The sequence below is a fragment of the Rattus norvegicus genome, chromosome 6, assembly GCF_021556685.1.
Source record: "Rattus norvegicus strain SHRSP/BbbUtx chromosome 6, alternate assembly SHRSP_T2T, whole genome shotgun sequence".
Lineage (NCBI taxonomy): Eukaryota > Metazoa > Chordata > Mammalia > Rodentia > Muridae > Rattus > Rattus norvegicus.
The window spans coordinates 137,537,092-137,545,530 of NC_141539.1; positions in this window are offsets into that span (position 1 = coordinate 137,537,092).

Genomic DNA, 8,439 nt, shown 5'->3' on the forward strand with positions numbered 1-8,439 from the left:
GAGAATATTCTCTGCTTTGTTTTACTTTTACAAAGATGCAGATGAGCACGACTACAATAGATACTACCCCTCCCCGTGCATTTGCTAGGATGGCTGATGTGCCGCCTTGTTGGGCTGGTGCAGACGGGATGGCCCAGAGCTATCTACCGACATTGAGAACACGGGGCACAATTCCTCTAGGAACAGCTTGGCAGGCTTTGTTTGTTTTGTTTTGTTTTTTGAGAAAGTTAAACACACACCCCTGTGTGACCTAGCCCTTCTACCGCTAACATCTACCCACGAGAAACAAGACTGTATGAACACACAGGGCCCATAGCAGTCTTCTGATGACTAATCCAGAAACAACTGGTCTGCCCACTGGCAGGAGAGCGGAAGGCTGCTTCGTCCTGCAGTGGGGCCCTGCTGGCCAGGAAGGGTAGGCAGAGCCAATGGGAGGACTCAGATCTCAGAGTAAGGGTCCTCGGTCCTCGGTGAAAGCTGCCAGGTTGGAAAAAGAGAGCCTGTTTCACAATTTTACGTGGCTCAGATTCCAGAGGACACAAAGTAACCTATGTTGACAGACAGCGCACAGCAGTCCTGGGGAGAAGGGGGAGAGAGGCAGGACAGAGGGAGGTTATATGCAAGGCTCGGTGGCACCTGGGGACTGGCGAGGTAGCTGGCTAGCTCCTCCTGATTGTGGCATGGTTTTGAAGGCTTTTACATACATCAAAATGCATCAAATTAGCCATTTAAAATATGTGTAGTTAATTGCATGTCAATTATACCTCAACAAAGCTGTTTAAAATACATTTCAAACTTACGATTTACCACCAAGGGAATACAAATGAGAACCGGGCCTTCCAACTCGGTAGAGAGAAGAAATGAAATAGTAAGGAAAACAGCTCGGGAGCCAAAGACAGAGAGGAAAACAAAGCACAAATAACAGATGTGTCAACAAACATGGCCGTTCCGACACGGTCGCTTTGTTTAAAGGAATCCCACCCACACGTGCACTCCTTACTCAAGGTACATTTCAAGAAAGTGAGGATGTGTCAGGTGTGTGAGCTGATCCCCTCTGCACTGGCTGAGCCAAGTTAAGGGAGGGAAGGAATATTTTTGACCCAGGGTTTGAGGCGATTCCATGCATCACGGCTGGAGTGCATGGTGGTTGGAGCAGCTCGCGGCTGTGCCCGTGGGGGCACGCGACAGTGGCTTCCTCTCTCGAGTCTGAGCAGATCGGGAAGCAGAAGAAAGAAACTGGTGTTCAAATGCTTGTCTCCTTTTCTCCTTTTGATTCATCCCGGGTTCCCAGCCCCTTGGATGACAGCACCCACATCCAGGACGGGTGTGTTCGTTGGTTTGTTTTCACTGTGGTTAAACACTGGGACCAAGGCACCTTACAAACGGAAGGGTTTATTTGGGCTCAGAGTTCCAGAGAGGAAGTGCCCGACGGCAGAGTGAAGGCTTTGCAGAAGGAGCAGAAGCCAAGGGCTCAACTCCCTGGAGCAAGCATGGAGCAGAGAGCAGGCTGGGAGGAGCTGTTCAAGTCTTTACTCTCAAAGTCCGCCCCAGTGACACCCTTCTTCCAGCAAGGCCATATCTCCTAAACCTCCAAACACTGCCACCACCTGGGGACCAAGACTGTGGGGACAGCTCATTCAAACCAAGGGTGGTTCCTCTTCAGTTAGCCTTCCTTGGAAACTCTTTCAAAGACCCTCCCAGAGGCGTCCCTCACCAATATCCTACGTGTTGCTTTTGTTGTGAAATCCTTACTTTTCTATGTATACGTGTGTGTGTGTGTGTGTGTGTAGTGTGTGTGTGTATAGTGTGTGTGTGTAGTGTGTGTGTATAGTGTGTGTGTAGTGTGTGTGTAGTGTGTGTGTAGTGTGTGTGTATAGTGTGTGTGTAGTGTGTGTATAGTGTGTGTGTAGTGTGTGTCTGTGTGCAAGCGTGTGTGTCTGTGTGTAGTGTGTGTGTATGTGTGTGTATGTGTGTGTAGTATGTGTGTATAGTGTGTGTGCAGTGTGTGTGCATGTGTGTGTATAGTGTGTGTATGTGTCTCTGTGTGTGTGGTGTGTGCATATGTGTGTGTAGTGTATGTGTATGTGTAGTGTGTGTGGTGTGTGTGTGTGTGTGTGTAGTGTGTGTGTGTGTGTGTGTGTGTGTGTGTGTGTGTGTGTGTGTGGTGTGTTGCCTACAGAAAAGGACATCAATCCCCTGGAGCTGCCCAACATGAGGGATTGGAACCAGACTTAGGTTCTCTGGAAGAGCATCGAGCCCTCTTAACCACCGAGCCATCTCTCCACCCCCTCAGAGGTATTTTAGTCCAGTCGCTGATGATCAAAATGAATCGTCACATTAGACAAATTAAAACATTAGAAAAAGAGTTGATAATTCCATACTAATTAACATCAAATAAATTTTTTAAAGAGCTTGAGGAAACAAAGAAGCTTGACAATGAGAAATTATGAGAGACCCAATAACTTACATATATACATATATATATATATATAGAGAGAGAGAGAGAGAGAGAGAGACAGAGACAGAGACAGAGACAGAGAGACAGAGAGAGAGAGAGGAGAGCAGGGAGGCAAAATATGAGAAATGTCATAACAAATTAACAGCTCACACGTAAATGTTCACAATGTTCACACGTAAATGTTCCCCTTGGTCATACGTTACATAAAATCACATTTGGTTTGATTCTGTCAGTTCTCGATTTTTAATATGAAGATTGGCTTGAATGAGCAGGGAAAATTTACACTCCACAATGGCAACTCTTCTCTGCTTTCTGTGCGTGCAGCACCGTCTGGGGCTCAGGGACAGTGGCAGGCAGAGAGGACTCTATGGGCTTAGGGCCGAGAGAATGCAGGAATGTGTTCACACAAGTCCTGAATCCAGCCAGAGAGACTACTGGGCCTCCAGTCTGAGAGCCTCCTCCCTTCATCATCCTGTGAGGGGCTGGTGTCTGCCCCTTGGCAGATTTTGGTGCCAGCAGCCAGAATTGCCACACACCTGTTTAAGGGCAATTAGCTTGTCCCCCAACTCCTGTCTTTCTGTTTAGATAGAAGCCTATACCCACGCATTCTGGGATGAGCACTGCTTCCACAATGCAGCAGGTAGGAAAGCTGGTAACAAAGATGTCGGAAAGAACAAAGCCAGACATCCAGCCCCAGTAGTCTCAGACATCTTGTAAGCCCAAGGACATCTGAGAAACCACCATTGCCTCTCAAGATTCTGGACTTTCTGCAAGTCACACGTTTATGGCCACTGGCTCCTGACCCAATCTGAGGCTTCCCCTGTTGCATCCAAATTGGAGCTGGGGTGACCCGTCCTCTTGCTCTCTGATCTCGGATCCCAGAGCCGAGCTCCTGAACGCTGAGAGAGGAGGAAGGAGTTTACAGTTTGAGAGGGTAGCAGCCTGCTCTCCTCACAGGAGACCCAAAGCCCTTCAGTCTGAGGTGGAGGCTGACGCTTTCCTGTTGGCACCACTGCCTCTCCCGATCTCCTTCAGACTCACTAGCCCTGCCTGGGCTCTCCAGCCCCTTCGTTCCAGGGCGTGGTTCCGAGAGGACGGCTCTGCTGCAGAACTTGAAACATAATTTCAAAGCCTTCCTCCCGGAAGTCAGGACACAGCTTGGAAGCTCCTATCCTGATCCAGTGGACACCTGAGGTGGGCAGGCAGAGGCCTAGTGTTCTGAGTAAGACGGACAGGAAACATGGAGCCAGCGTCCAAAGACAGTAACAGGCAGCGGCCACCAAGTGAGAGCCATGTTTAAAGGCCGGTGGCTGCTCACCTGCTTCTGGGTTGCTCTTGGAATAAGAAGACAAGCCCAGCTTGCAGGGGAGAGGGAGGTGTGAGATTGTGTAAAATTGTATCATCCTGTGTGTGTCTGGGTGTCTATGACTGTGTTTGCCTGATTCCTTGTGTCTATATCTATGTGTCTTTGTGTAAGTGTGTTTTCATGTCTTTGTGTCTGTGTATATTCATGTGACTGTGTGTGTGTGTGTGTGTGTGTGTGTGTGTCCTTGGGTCTATGACTATGTGTGGCTATGTGTCTGTGTGTGTCTTTATATCTTTGTGTCTGTGTATCTTCATGCGGATGGGGGCATCTATGTGCGTGTATGTGTATGTATGTGTCTTTATGTCTTTGTATCTCTGTGTGTGTCTATATTTCTGTATGTCTGTGTCTGTGTGTCTGTAGGTGTCTGAATGTGTCTACCAGCATCTGGTTGGCTGATTTTCTGCCAGTACCCTTAGAGCTAAGTTCCTGACCTTCTCCGTGCCCACCGAAATCCCCTTTAGGTAGGAGGAAGTTCAGGCAGGGTCTCCCACCAGGATGCCCCCGAGAGAGCTGGCTCCTGACCACACCTGGCTGAGCATTCTCTCTGCTAAACCACAAGTCAGAGAGAGATCGGAGCCCGCATGGGACACAATTCGGTAGGAAGGAGCAGCACCCCCATCTTGTGTCCCGAGTGCCAAACTTTCTGAGATTATGGGAGGGGGAAGCAATCAATTTGAAACATTAAGTATGGCTTTGGAACCCATTTGGCTCTTAGATGACAACTTGCCTTGTTCCAGATGGTTCCGTGCAGTTCACATTCGTTAGCATGCTAATTTATTCTGACTCATCCAGGCTGCCTTGGCTGCCTCACAGCAGGGCTGGCATGCACCTCAGTGCCAGAGCAGGCCCCTGGAGGCCATGACTCCCAGCTGGAATGGGCTCCTCTGGGGAGCTGTCACATACTCAAAGATAAAGAGGAGGGAGGGAACATCTGGGGGCAGGCTTCCATGTCAGCCTTAGCCCTGGCAGCACTAAGGCAGAATCAGCCTGTGACAGAACTGCCAAATGGAACTGAGAAGCCCACCCACCCAGAGCAGTAGCCCGAGAAGACCTGGTGGACACCAGCCTTGATGGCCTTATAAAAGATCTTCCAGAGCAGAGAAGTGGGTGTGACCATCCTTTCCACATCAGCACCCCCAGGCCACACAAAACCCAACTCTCAGCCGCTCCACCCCTAAAGTGACTGGACTCACTGGCTGAAGATGGGTCCACCCCAGGCCTCAAGCTTACATGGATGAGCAGAAGAAAAACATTTTTCCGTATCCCTGCTGTCACCTTCCCTGAGCATGTGACCACCCGGCTTCTCAGGGCAACCCACATTGCCCCAAGACATTTTCTGGCCACCGTGGTGGCTCCGCCTGGGCCAGGAGTTGGTGGTGCTAGGGTTAATGTCTCTGGAGCAAGTCATCCTAAAGTGATGTCTGGGCAACTGCAGGCTTGCACTGCCCGCCCCTCTGATAACAACACACTTCTACATGCACCCGCTGCCCTCCGCAGTCATTCTTGCAGGCCTCAAGTCACTGCCCATGCGTTTGGCTGTGCACTCCACCAGAGCAGGGGAGGTGATCCCCACAGCAACGAGGAAGAGCTAGCCTCTGACTGCTGACATCATCTTACTAGGAAAATCTGGTGAATTGGTGACATCTGGATTCAGGGAGCCTGGGGTGGGGGTGGGGGTGGGTATATTAAGTGTGCCAAAGGTCCCGGCCGAAATGCAGAGCCAGGCTCTCTACCCATCCCACACAGAGAGAGCCAAGCTGTGCGGCTTCCTTTCCTGCCTCTCACTGTCCCTTCTATACCTCGGAATCTCTGTCCCACATCAGACGCAACATCACAGTTCCCAGATGTGCGCCCACAAGGAATCTCTTGTCTGTATGTACTGAGTAACAAGGTGAATGGTCAGCCATGTATGCAGCCCACAGCCCACAGCCCAGACCTGCCCATGGCACGTCCAGCTCCTGCCCAGAGTTCCTAACATCTGCCTACAGCCCCTCAGCATTCCCAGCATCTGTGAACAGCTCGCGGAACTCTCAGCATCCGTATGTACTAGGCTCCAGGGTTGCGAAGAGCCTCTCGGGAACATCTGGCCTTCCATGCTCTGGGAGGAAAATGCCAGAACAAATGTGTTCTCTGTCCCCGGAATTTGGACAGAACAGGGCTAGCCTGGACTAACGGTGGCCTTCAGCGAGAGCTCACCTTGGACATTGGAAGAGATACTTGTGGTTTCTGCAAACTGTTAGAAGCATTCTCTACTCTCCAGAGTCTTGGTGAATGAACGGAGCGTTGCATGGAGCTCCGAGATGCTGCTTTCCTATCTCTGGAGCAGGATAAACACTTAGAAGGATTCAGACATAGGGCTGGAGAGATGGCTCAGTGATTAAGCACTGGCTGCTCTTCCAGAGGATCCGGGTTCAATTCCCAGCACCCGCATGGCAGCTCACAGCTGTCTGGGATCTGACAGCCTCACACAGACATGAATCCAGACAAAAACAAAATTGATTTTTGTTTTTCAAAAGGGTGCCAGAGGGGCACCTGAATAGGAAAGGCAGGAGCATCAGGATGGAGACCCGGCTGGCTGGGTTCTTACAGTAGATTCTTTTTTTTTTTTTTTTTTGGTTCTTTTTTTCGGAGCTGGGGACCGAACCCAGGGCCTTGCGCTTCCTAGGTAAGCGCTCTACCACTGAGCTAAATGCCCAGCCCCCTTACAGTAGATTCTGTGTGAGCATGGATCAACAAGACAGGGGAGCCTGATCCTGGAGCCCTCCTGTGCCAAGTTACAAGACCTGGAGCCACAGAAAGCCTTTGAAAGGTGTACCAGCAGGTTTTGTGTGTCCACCTGACACGAGCTGGAGTTATCACAGAGAAAGGAGTCTCCCTTGAGGAAATGCCTCCATGAGACCCAGCTGTAAGGCTTTTCTCAATTAGTGATCAAGGAGGGGAAGGACCCATTGTAGGTGGCACCATCCCTGGGCTGGTGGTCTTGGGTTCTATAAGAAAGCAAGCTGAGTAAGCCAGGGAAGGAGGCCAATAAGTAACACCCCTCCATGGCCTCTGCATCAGCTCCTGCTTCCTGCCCTGCTTGAGTTCCAGTCCTGACTTCCTTTGGTGATGAACAGCAATGTGGAAGTGTAAGCTGAATAAACCCTTTCCTCCCCAACTTGCTTCTTGGTCATGATGTTTTGTGTAGGAACACACACCTGACTAAAACAAAAGGTATTTCCCTTTTAAACAGAGTTTTCATACTATCATAATGGTTTCATTGGACACTCTGTTGGATTTCATAAAGCTACTTTGAAGCAATTATATCACATACAACAACCACATTCTCTCCCTTCCCTTGCCTATGTTTGTCTGCATGTGCATGTATGTGTACAACTTCTTAAATGTGCTGTATATGCCCTACTGAAGGTCTTGAGCAAGACCACAAGGTGACAAGGTCTTTCAGGAAGAGGCATTGGGCAACCCCAGGAAGATTTTTGAATGGCAGTGGTCACCTTGACAACAAGGTCCCGGCTGAGAGATAACAGACTGCAGCTCCAATGGGACAGACTCCAAATCCAGAAGAGAGACACTGCCTTCCATGTGGGAATCAGATCCTGAAGGCAGTCTGGAACCTTGTCATCCTCCTTCAGGGAGGAACTTTAGTCTATCCCACAGCAGATTCTGATGTTCTTGTCCTTGTTTGGAGGTTTTCTGTAAATTACAAGTGTCCCAGTCACCACAGAGAGGAAACAGCGTTGCCCCCCCACCCCCAACTTAGCTAAATTATAAACAAAACTATTTTTCCTTCCCAATTTCTGTTCCACAACTCTTTTTTTAATACAGGAAGCTAAGGAGGTGTGCTGTGGACCTGAGTCCCAGGTGCTACCACCGTTTTTTTTTCTTGTTGGAAGGAACCCCAACCACCTGATCCGATGGCAGCGCATTGGGGAGGAGATGGTGTTGGGCTGAGATTAGACACCCTGGACAGCAGCAGCAGCCAAGCAGTGCCCAGAGCAAAGACCTCCCCAGCAACGGCAATGAGTAGGCTGTCTCCTTGTTACCGGATCTGAGCCACTCTCCCTTGCCAAATCTTCCTCCCAGAGGAAGAAGACGGTGGCCAGATCTGCTGCAACAGTCCTGGTATGAACACACTGGGTGACCCTTCAAAGAGTAGTGTGGGTGCTCTGAATTAGCTGGTGGGGTGGGATGCCCTGTGGAGACTGCTAGCCTGCCTGGAGCACCTCCCCTCGCCAAGACCACCCCCAGAGGACCCTCCCGGGTGACGGGCTCACTAGATAGGAAAGACAGTCATGCCTGACCTGAATTCAACAACTCAAAGGTCTCACCATTACGCCCATCACCTCTGACCTGGGCTTGGGTGACAGGAAGAAGGCAGAAAACGGTGTCTACGGGATGCCCCAGCCTTGTCCTGAATCCCAGATGGGACAGGAGGGTACAGGAGCTGCAGAGATCTATGGCTCCATCTCCACCCTGACACAAGACAAAAGCCCGACCCAAGCTCAGCCCTGGGGAAGCGAGGGGCCAGCCTGCATCCACTCCTACTGCTCACCTCCATCTCCAATCTCTCTCTCTCTCTCTCTCTCTCTCTCTCTCTCTCTCTCTCCATGGATGG